General features: G+C 44.5%; 1 long non-coding RNA gene across 1 annotated transcript; it reads left to right on the top strand.

Moving 5' to 3' along the window:
• Positions 1-2756: 2756 nt before the first annotated feature.
• On the top strand, positions 2757-9295 carry LOC308514444. The gene is made up of 4 exons (XR_013995594.1): positions 2757-2935; positions 3999-4078; positions 8098-8281; positions 8555-9295. It is a non-coding gene; the product is annotated as an uncharacterized lncRNA (long non-coding RNA).
• Positions 9296-10809: the final 1514 nt, after the last annotated feature.

Below are 10809 nucleotides of genomic sequence, written 5' to 3'. Positions count from 1 at the left end.
CCTCACTGCCTGCTTGCTGTCACTGTTTGGGTCCCTATCTCCTGCTTTCTCTTGCTCCCTCAGTGCCCTGACACTGGTTGCCTGCCATGTTCTGTGCCACCCCCTGGTGGTCAGTGCATGTCATAGTGAGTGAGTGAACTCCTGGTTGAATTCCTGAAGGGACACTTTGCATACTAGTCTTTCATAAATAGATAGATAACAAACTATCAGAAAGAGAAATTAAGAAGAGAATCCCACTTACAATTGTATAAAAAATAAAAATAAAATACCTAGGAATAAATTTTACCAAGGATGTAAAAGACCTGCACTCAGAAAACTATGTACGACATTGAAGAAATGCGCTGAAGAAGATACAAAGAAATGGAAGGGTATAGCACGCTCATAAATAGGAAGAATTACCATCATTAAAATGCCCATACTACCCAAAGCATTTTACAGATTCAATGCAATCCCTATCAAATTACCAATGTCATTCTTTTATTATTATTATTATTATTATTATTATTATTAGTTAAACCAATGTCATTCTTCACAAAATTAGAGCAAGTATGCCTAAAATTTAAATGGAATCACAAAAGATCCTGAGGAGCCAAAACAATCCTGAAAGAAAAACAAAGATGAGGTATTAAGTTACCTGATATCAAACTATACTACAAAGCTACAGTAATCAAAACAGCATGCTATGGCATAAAAGGACACATAGATCAATGCAACATAATAGAGAGCCCAGAAATAAACCCACACCTCAGTTAATCTAACACAGTGGACTCAAGAATATTCAATGCAGTGAAGACAGCCTCTTCGATAAACGGTGTTGGGAAAACTGGACAGATGCATGCAAAAGAATGAAGCTGGATTGCTTTCTTATAACATATCCAACAATAAACTAAAGTGGATTAAAGACTTAAATGTAAGACCTGAAACCATAAACCATCTAGAAGAAAACATAGGCAGTAAACACTTTGACATTGCTCTTAATGATTTTGTGTGTGTGTGTGGCAGGGGGGCGGGGAGGGGGGTGGTTATCTCGTCCGGGAAGGGAAACAAGAAAAAAAAGGAAATGGGACTGTCAAACAAAAAGTTTTTGGACAGCAAAGGAAACAACCAACAAAAAGAAAAGGCCACCCACTGAACAGGAGAACATATTTGCCAATGATACATCAACACCAAAAAACCCCAAACAACCCAATTTAAAAATGTGCAATGGACCTCATTAGACACTTATCTAAGGAGGGCATACATATGGCTATTAGACATATGAAAAGATGCTCAATAAACATCATGAATCGTCTGGGAAAGCAAAGTAAATTAAATTAAAACCATAATGAGATATCTCCTCACCCCTGTCAGAATGGCTATCATCATTAAATCAACAAACAAATGTTGGCAATGATGTAGAAAAGGGAATCCTTGTGCTTTATTGGTAAGATTGTAAATTGGTGCAGCCACTGTAGAAAACAGTACTGAGGGTCCTCAAAAAAATTTAAAATAGAACTACTTTATGACCAAAAAATCCACTTCTGGATATTTATCTAAAGGAATCCAAGACACTAATTTGAAAAGATATATGCAGCCCTATGTTCATTGCACCATTATTACAAGAAACAAGATATGGAAGCAGCCTAAGTGTCCATCCATAGATTGATAAAGAATGAATAAGGAAGATGTGGTACATATATAATGGAATATGACTCAATCATAAAAAGGAATGAAATCTTGCCACTTGCAACAACACGGATAGGCCGAGAGGGTATTATTCTAAGTGAAATAAGACAAACAACACAGGATTTCATTCATATGGGGAATTTACAAAACGAACAAACAAGCAAAACCAAAACAAAATCACATAGAGAACAAATCGTTGGTTGCCAGATGGAAGGGGGTTCAGGAAAAAGGTGAAGAAATTAAGTACAAATTGCCAGTTATAGCCCTATGTGGTCTGGCTCAGTGGATACAGCATCCCCCTTTGGACTCAGCGTTCCAGGTTCGATTCCCAGTCAGGGCACATGCTTGGGTTGCAGGTGATCCCCAGTGCAGGAGACAGCCAATCAATGATGCTCATCATTGATGTTTTTGTCTCTCTCTCCCTCCCCTTCCTCTCTGAAATCTATAAAAATATATATTTAAAAAATTGCCAGTTATAAAAACAGTCAAGAAGAAGTAAAGTAGAGCATACAGGAAAGTCAATAAGATTTTAATAGGTAAGTATGGTGTCAGAAGGGTACTAGATTTAATTGTGTGATCACTAGGTAAGTCACATAAATGTCCAATCAGTATTGTTGTACTCCTGAAACTAATATCATATTGCATGACAATTGAAATTGGAAAAAAATGACGTCCAGGTTACTGTACAACCCAGTTGAGGCGAGTACTGTCCATTCAGAGGTAAAAATAACACGTTCACATATTAAGGCCTGGCAAGAGCGAGGATCAGAATACTGGTTTCTCAATTTTCTGCTAGCCTTTTTGCCTGCAGTGTTTGGTAAATATGAGCCCATTTCTTCCAGCCAATCATCTGTGGAGATTAGAACATCTGCGCCAATAGGCGGAGGATCAAACATCCTGCACAGGGCAGGACTGCAAGGGAGGTCGCAGGTTAGCATGAACCCCAAAGGCTGTGTGTGGTCAGAAAGGCTGGCCCAGGGTCCACCACCTGCAGCCTTCCTACCTCCAGGAAACAGTCCCTGCAGGAGCCAGCCGCGCAAGCGCAGTGGTGCAAAAAGAGACCACGCCCAAGTCCCCAAGGGAGCACGCGCAGTGGCGCGGGGCGTGGCAACGCTGCACGCTCCTCTTAAGCTCCACGACCTCATCTCTCATACCTCAGCCGCCTGGCCTGAAGCGAAGCTGTCTTGCCCGAGAAGAGAGTGGTCACGGTGTCGCGTGGTAACAAAGCTTAGGACGAGGAGAACCTACATGAGAAAGGACGTCCTCCGGTGTAAGTGCTAACCAGTGGCTGTTTGCGGAGGGGCGGGGGACGTCGGGAGCGGGGAAAACCTTTCCGGCACGGAGGGGCGGAGCTAACGTGTGATTGATAGGCGAGAAACCCGTGCAAGGGCGAATGGGAGGTGAGTGAGGGCGGGATCTGCAGTTGAACTGGAGTGGTGCTTTGGAGTAATAATAACTAACACGCACCAGGGACTTCAGTAACCCATCTGTGCTAACCGCTTTTTATAAGTTACTTATTTAGTGGTCACTGCAACCTTATGGATATGCAGTTTTATCTGTCTCTCCTTTACACGCGGGGAAACTGAGGGTTAGGGCTATTAACTTAGGCAAGAATACAGCTGGGGTCCCAAATTTAGAAGCCTGACCTCAGAGGCCACACTGTTAATGGCTCTGCCCTTCAGAAAAGCAAGGTGGAGTGGGGTCCAGTCAAGAGGGTTCGGTTGAATGGAATTGACCAGATTGTTGGAGGATGTGCAATGAAAAGTGGATAAAACACCAAGTAGCAGGTTTTTTCTACAGGATGTGAGAGCTCTGAGGCTGGAGGTGGGAGGCCGGGCCATGTCCCCTGCTGTGGGAGCATTGCAGCCCCGCTGGTGCTGTGCCTGGATTAACTGTAGGTGCAGAAAACGTGTTCTTTTGGGGCTGTGTTGTCTCCCAGGTGTGTGAAGTTAAAGCATTTTAGGGGCTTAAAATGGGGATTGTGCTTTTAAATTGTTTCTGTCTTCTCTGGCTGCCATAACAAAATGCCATACATTGGGTGGCTGAAACAACAGAGTATTTGTTTGTTTGTTTTTGTTCTGTTTAATTCTCACCCGAGGATATTTTCCCCATTGATTTCTAGAGAGAGTGGAAAGGAAGTAGGAGAGGGGGAGAGAGAGAAACAGCATGGGAGAGAAACAGATTGGTTGCTCCCGCCCCTACCAGGGCTGGGGAACTTGCCACTGAGGTACCCTTGACCAGGACCCTTGGGGCTGCAAGCTGATGCTCTAACCACTTAGCAGACTGGCCAGGGCCACAGTTCTTTGTTTTGTTTTGTTTTTTTCCCCTCACAGTTCTAGAAGCTGGGAAGCCGAAGATTAAGGTCCAGCCTATTCTGTTCCCTGTCCAGGACCCTTTTCCTGTCTTGCAGAAGGTCGGTTCCTTTCTTACTAGTACTTGTCCTCACATGGCTGGTAAGGAGAGAGCTCTCTCTTACTCCAAGAAGGCCACCAATTTTAATAAGGATTAGGGCCCACTGTTATACCTTAATTTAATCTTAATCACCCTTTTCATTTTATGTTAATTGCCTCCTAAAAGCCCTCCTCCAAATAAAATAGAGTCTCATGTTGGGGGTTAGGGCTTTAACACATGAGTTTGAGGGAGGGTGGGACACAGTTCAGTCTGTAGCGATAGTTTATCCCCAAGTAAAGAACAAGTGATAATTGAAGACTGAAGAAAATGAACACTTTCAAAACTTACACTTCCACATAACCTCTTATTACCTCATTTAATGAGCATGAGGTTTGTGCCTTAGCACTGGTGGGGAATTGTAGGGAGAACTTGTGTGGAAGGTCATGGTTGTCCTTCAGGCAGCCAATCTGAAGAGGTCAGAAAAAGCTACACCAAGCATTCTTAAAGCACACATAGTGTATCTACTATTTGTGGATTTATCTAAAACCTTCTTTAACTTCTGACTTAGCTTGTGCTGTTTCTGGAATAATGAGATCCATAATTACCATCCACGGGGAGTGAAATAATAATTACTTTTTTTTTCTTTTAATCCTCACCCGAGGATATTTTTCCATTGATTTTTAGAGAAAGTGGAAGAGAGAGGGAAAGATAGGGAAATATCGATGTCAGAGAAACATATCAATGGGTTGCCTCCTGCACATGCCCCAACCAGGGCCTGGGCCGGGGAAGAGCCTGCAACTGAGGTATGTGCCCTTGACTGGAATCAAACCTGGGACCCTTTGGTCCACATGCCGGCGCTCTATCCACTGAGCCAAACCAGCTAGGTCAGTCATTACTTTTTTTCTGTATTGTTTCCTGTTGTTATTCCTAAAGTTTGGTAAACAAGTCTATTTTCACCTTACCCTGGTGAGAGAAGAATGAGGAAATACAAAGCTTAGGAGCTTGAAGGTCTGGCAGATGTGCGTTCAAATCTTGGATTCAGGCAATTGCTATGTGACTATCGACATGTCACTTAACTTTTTGTTTTGAAAACAAATTTTTTATTGATTTCAGAGAGGAAGGGAAAGGGAGAGAAAATCACTGATCGCTGCCTTCTGCACACCTCCTACTGTGGATGGAACCTGCAACCCAGACATGTGCCCTGACCGTGATTTGAATCGTGACTCCTAGTGTCATAGATCAATACCCAACCACTGAGCCACACCAAGTGGGCAAGTGACTTAATCTTTCTGTCAGTTTCTTCATCTGTAAAATAGAGCTAGTAATAATACTGACCACATGGTTGTTGTGAGGTTATATGAAGACAGTTTGAAACGACTAAAGAACTGGCCTTGCACTAGATATTTAAGTTATGGGACATCCTCCACTGACACCTCTGAAGAGGTTTTTATAACAGAAACCTCCACCTACAGCCCCCATGTCAAGCTTGCTGTATATTCATCAAATTTTTATTGAATCCCTGCTACTTGTCACAGCACCTGGCATGCTGAGTGCTAGGGGCAGGCAAGAACAAGACAGACAGAGTTCTTTCTTTTATGCATCTTATACTGTAGTGGGGAGGACTAAATGAATTGAGTTGAGTGCTAAGAACTATGAAGAAATTAAATGCAGGGTAATGACATCAAAGAGTGACTTTCCATAGAGCGGCCTGCGTGTGTGCATGCACACGTATTTGGAGGGAGGGTGTTTGAGCACTGTATGGGGGCCAACTAAAGGGAGGGACTTCCTGAGGAGCTGAGCTGTCGTTGAGGACTCCTCATCCCCTGGGGAGGGACAGAAAGTGCAGAGCTGATAAGATCAGGCTGGATGCCTTAGATATCTGTAGGCTGACCATTGATCTGTTTTAAAAGGGCAGGAGCCAGACAGAAGGCTCTGATTCTTTTTTTTCTTTTTTTTTTAAATTAAATCTTTATTGTTCAGATTATTACATTTGTTCCTCTTTTTTCCCCCCCATAACTCCCCTCCTCCCAGTTCCCACCCCACCCTCCGCCCTCACTCCCCACCCACTGTCCTCATCCATAGGTTCACGATTTTTGTCCAGTCTCTTCCCGCATCTCCCACACCCCTTTCCCCCCCAAGAATAGTCAGTCCATTCCCTTTCTATGTCCCTGATTCTATTATAATCACCAGTTCAATCTGTTCATCAAATTATTTATTCACTTGATTCTTAGATTCACTTGTTGATAGATGCATATTTGTTGTTCATAATTTGTATCTTTACCTTTTTCTTCCTCTTCCTCTTCTTAAAGGATACCTTTCAGCATTTCATATAATCCTGGTTTGGTGGTGATGAACTCCTTTAGCTTTTCCTTATCTGTGAAGCTCTTTATCTGACCTTCAATTCTGAATGATAGCTTTGCTGGATAAAGTAATCTTGGTTGTAGGTTCTTGGCATTCATCACTTTGAATATTTCTTGCCACTCCCTTCTGGCCTGCAAAGTTTCTGTTGAGAAATCAGCTGACAGTCGTATGGGTATTCCCTTGTAGGTAACTGAGTTTCTTTCTCTTGCTGTTTTTAAGATTCTCTCTTTATCTTTTGCTCTTGGCATTTTAATTATGATGTGTCTTGGTGTGGTCCTCTTTGGATTCCTTTTGTTTGGGGTTCTCCATGCTTCTTGGACATGTAAGTCCATTTCTTTCACCAGGTGGAGGAAGTTTTCTGTCATTATTTCTTCAAATAGGTTTTCAATATCTTGCTCTCTCTCATCTTCTGGCACCCCTATAATTCTGATGTTGGTACGCTTGAAGCTGTCCCAGAGGCTCCTTACACTATCCTCGCATTTTTGGTTTCTTTTTCATTCCGCCCCTCCGGTTGGGTGTTTTTTGCTTCCTCGCATTTCAAATCATTGACTGGATTCTTGCGCTCCTCTTGTCTGCTGTCGGGAGTCTGTATAATATTTGTTATTTCAGTCCGTGTATGCTTAATTTCTAGTTGGTTCCCCAATATAACATCGAGGGTCTCATTAGTTTTCTTGTAGATCTCATTAAGTTTATCGGCGGCTTCTAAACAGTTCTTGAGGGACCTTAAAAGTGTGGTTCTGAACTCTATATCTTCCATTGACAATTTTGTCCTGTTTCTTTGTCTCCGCATTTTGTTATGCTTCCTTGGTGCACCCCCTAGTGGTCTTTGTGCGCAGTCTTATAGTTAAACCTTGATTGTTGTAGCTAATACCAGGGGGGGTTTGACCTCCAGGCCAAGTGGCTATGAGAATCAGCTGTGTCTGCAGTGAGAGAACTTCTGTCCTCTAGGGAGGTGCTAATCTAGCCTTTGCCTGAGGCTATCCGGCAAATGCCTCTGTGCAGGGCTTGGGCGGGGCGGGTCGCACAGGATCAATAGGGTGGGCCAGAGAGAGCAGTTATGGCGGCTCTCAGTCCTGTCCCCAGGGGCTCTGCGTCTCTGAGTCCCAGCACCCGCTGCAAACCTCGGAGAGAAAGCTGCACTCGCTCTGACCGAAGCCAGACAGTCCCGCTTCTCCCGTTTGAGTCTGGGTCCCTAAAGACTCGCCTGTATCTGGAGCTCAGAGTCTGCGACTCCCTCCCGATTGAAAACGCCAACCACGCCCTCCGCCGCCAGCCGGCTCCTCGCACTCCGCACCTCAGAATTTGACTTCAGCACTGCGCCTCCTCTGAGTGTCCGTATGCGTTTCTCTTTCCTCCTAGTTGTAGGACTTCCACTCAGCCAGGGTTCCAGTGGTTCTGGGTGATGTCCATTCCGTTTTTTAGTTTCACTTTTGAAGTAGTTGTTCAAGGCAGCAAACTCCGGTGTTAACCTATGCCGCCATCTTGGTTCCCTCTGATTCTTGAGGCCAAAACATTTTTTGGAGGCAGCTCTGGTTTGTACAGAAATGGAAGGTAGAATGAACTAAGCAGCAAACTAATGGTGTCTGTAAAATAAAGTTATGTACATTAACCTGTGCCATGTCAGAAAAACTGTAATTGTACTTGTAATTCTCTGCCTGTGTGTCATGATTCTATTTCCAGGTCTCCCATCAGGATAAAGCAGCATTCGTCATGCAATTACCGCCCTGTGCAGAAGTGAGGGAAGACTGCTGCAGAAGTGAATACAGGCAACATCTTTGATCCCAGGGCACAGGTCTTTGAGAGGAAATCTCCAAGCCTCTCGAAGAGGCATTAGAAGGCTATCCAGGCAGCAAAAGTACCTCAGGTGAAATGCAGGGAGTTTCTGTATAAGGGCTTTCGTATTCTGCATTCTTCTAGAGCCCTTTGTGATAAATGTCGCTGGGTGGATTGCATGATTTGGTGTGGCTTCATGGGGATATGCACATGATGGAGAACATGATCTCTGCTTGCCAAATAATGTAGAGCCTAAGGAGAAAATCCGTAATCAGTATTGAGACTGCTCTTAAGAACTATTCTAGATTTCAAGCCCGTTCTTCCTGGTTCATCAGCGAACTACCAGATATTTTTCTCCCCTTAGGATCACGGCTGATAAAAACCAGGAGATCGGTGGCATCCATTTCCCTTTTCCCTTCACACCCTATTCCATCCAGATAGACTTCATGACAGTGCTGTACCAGGTGTTGGAGGATGGCAAGATTGGGATATTTGAGAGTCCAGCTGGCACTGTAAGTATGAACAGTTGCCCCAAGAGGGCTCTTGGGAGACCCTGATTACGACTAGTCAGAGGTTTATTTGCCTCTGCAGAGATTTTCATGGTTTGGAGTTGGGCAAAGTAGTTTTCTCAGTTTACCTTTCTGAGTAATGCTCACTTCCCTCTATTAAATTGTTAAACACAACCCCGGGTTCTAAGGGAAGTTAGGCTACAGGCTAAGGAGAATTTGAATGGCAGTGGTTCTCCTTCAGGGAGCAACATAGAAATTTATTGCCCTGCCAGGTTGGGCTCAGTTGGTTGAGCATTGTCCCATGTACCAGGAAGTTACTGGTTTGATTCCCGGTCAGGGCACATGCCTCGTTTGTGGGTTGAACCCCAGTAGGGGCATGCAGAAAATAGCTGATCAATGTTTCTTTCTCATTAATGTTTCTCTCTCTCCCTCTCCATTCCTCTCTCTGAAATAAATGAAAACATTTTTTTAAAAAAAGTCAAATTTATCAAATTTGGCGTGATGGGCTGGTGCTTTTAATTCTTTTGTCTGTTTCTTAAGAAATGTACTTTTCTCATAGCACATTTTGAAATTATAACCTATGTGCTCTTGTTTCCTGATTTGTGGATTTTAGTGATTGGTACCTTCCTCTTGTGATGGATAAGATATAGCTTTCTTACCATCCCTTTTCCCTGTCACTCCTGATGTCATTAGCTGTTTTTAGTCTCTGCTAAGTCATTATACTATGATTGTTTTTTCATGGAATAATGTTATTTTTCTAGAGATAGTAATTGCCTTTTAAAAGCTTGTTTAGTTTTTAATATGCTTATGCTAATTCCACACACATCATCCAGTAGTCTGTCAATATGATGCAGATGTTCACCTTGTCCAAAACTACAGTTGGCCCTTGTCTGTGGGTCCTGCACCCATGGGTTCAATCAACTCCAGATCAAAAATATTGGGGGGAAAAAGCTACCTTGTTGCTGACATGTACTATGTAGTTAGACCTATGACAGTTGCTGAACATGTAGAGACTTTTTTCTTATTATTATTCCCTAAACAATATAGTATAGCAATTATTTATATAACATTCACATTATATTATCATAAGTAATCTACACATGATTTAAAGTATATGGGAGGATGTGCATAGGTTATGTGCAAATACTAAGTCATCTATCTACACTAATAAAGGGAAAGATGCTAATTGACCGTACCTTTGCTACACCCACCAGCCAAACAGAGTGACTATGCAAATTAACCCAACAAAGATGGCAGTTAAATTTGCATACCCAGGTGTGGCGGGCAGCATCAGACGCTGCCAGTCGGTCTTGGCTCCAGAACGGGACCCAGGGAGACAGGCCGGGCAGCGAAAGACACCGCCTGTGGGGTCCATGCCCCAGAACGGGGACCCGGGAAGGCAGGGCGGTCAGCGCCAGAAGCCACCCGCGGGGTTCGGGGCCCAGATTGAGGACGGGGGAGATGGACGGGCAGCTCCAGATGCCGCCCGTGGAGTCTGGGCCCCTGATTGAGGATGCGGGAAAGGCAGGGCGGGCAGTGCCAGACACAACCCCTGTGGTCCGGGCCCCAGATCAGGACCTGGGGAGGTGGGTGGGAAGCTCCAGAAGCCACCCACGTGGTGCGGGTTCCAGACCGGGGAAAGGGTAGCTTGGGTGGGCAGCACCCGACACCACCCGGGAGTCAGGCCGGGTAGCGCCAGACACCACCTGCGGGGTCCGGGTCCCAGATCGGGGATGGGCGAGATGCTGCCCACAGGGTCCAGTAGAGCGAGTAAACTGGTGTCTTGGGTGGCGTGGTTCCCTCTGTCATCCAGCTTCCTCATCACAGCTGTGGAAACTGACAGCAGGGAGGAGGAAGTCCCACCCCCACAGAATTAGCCAGAATCAGCCGTTGGTCACACAGCTGTCAGCGGCCTGACAGCCAAGACTCTCATTCCCCTGTGTCTCAGACCATGACAGTAGAGAGGTGGGACTATGTCCAAAGAAGAACTGTTGATACAAGGTAGTTCTGCAGCCGAACGATGCCTGCGTTATCGATAGAAAATGTCTGAAGAGCAACCTGCGTCTGATCTTGAAAGAAGGCTGCGCCTGCTACAGAATATATCTGAAGA

The sequence above is a fragment of the Myotis nattereri genome (assembly GCF_964212035.1).
Source record: "Myotis nattereri genome assembly, chromosome: 2".
Lineage (NCBI taxonomy): Eukaryota > Metazoa > Chordata > Mammalia > Chiroptera > Vespertilionidae > Myotis > Myotis nattereri.
This window is presented reverse-complemented; position numbering and strand designations above follow the sequence as displayed.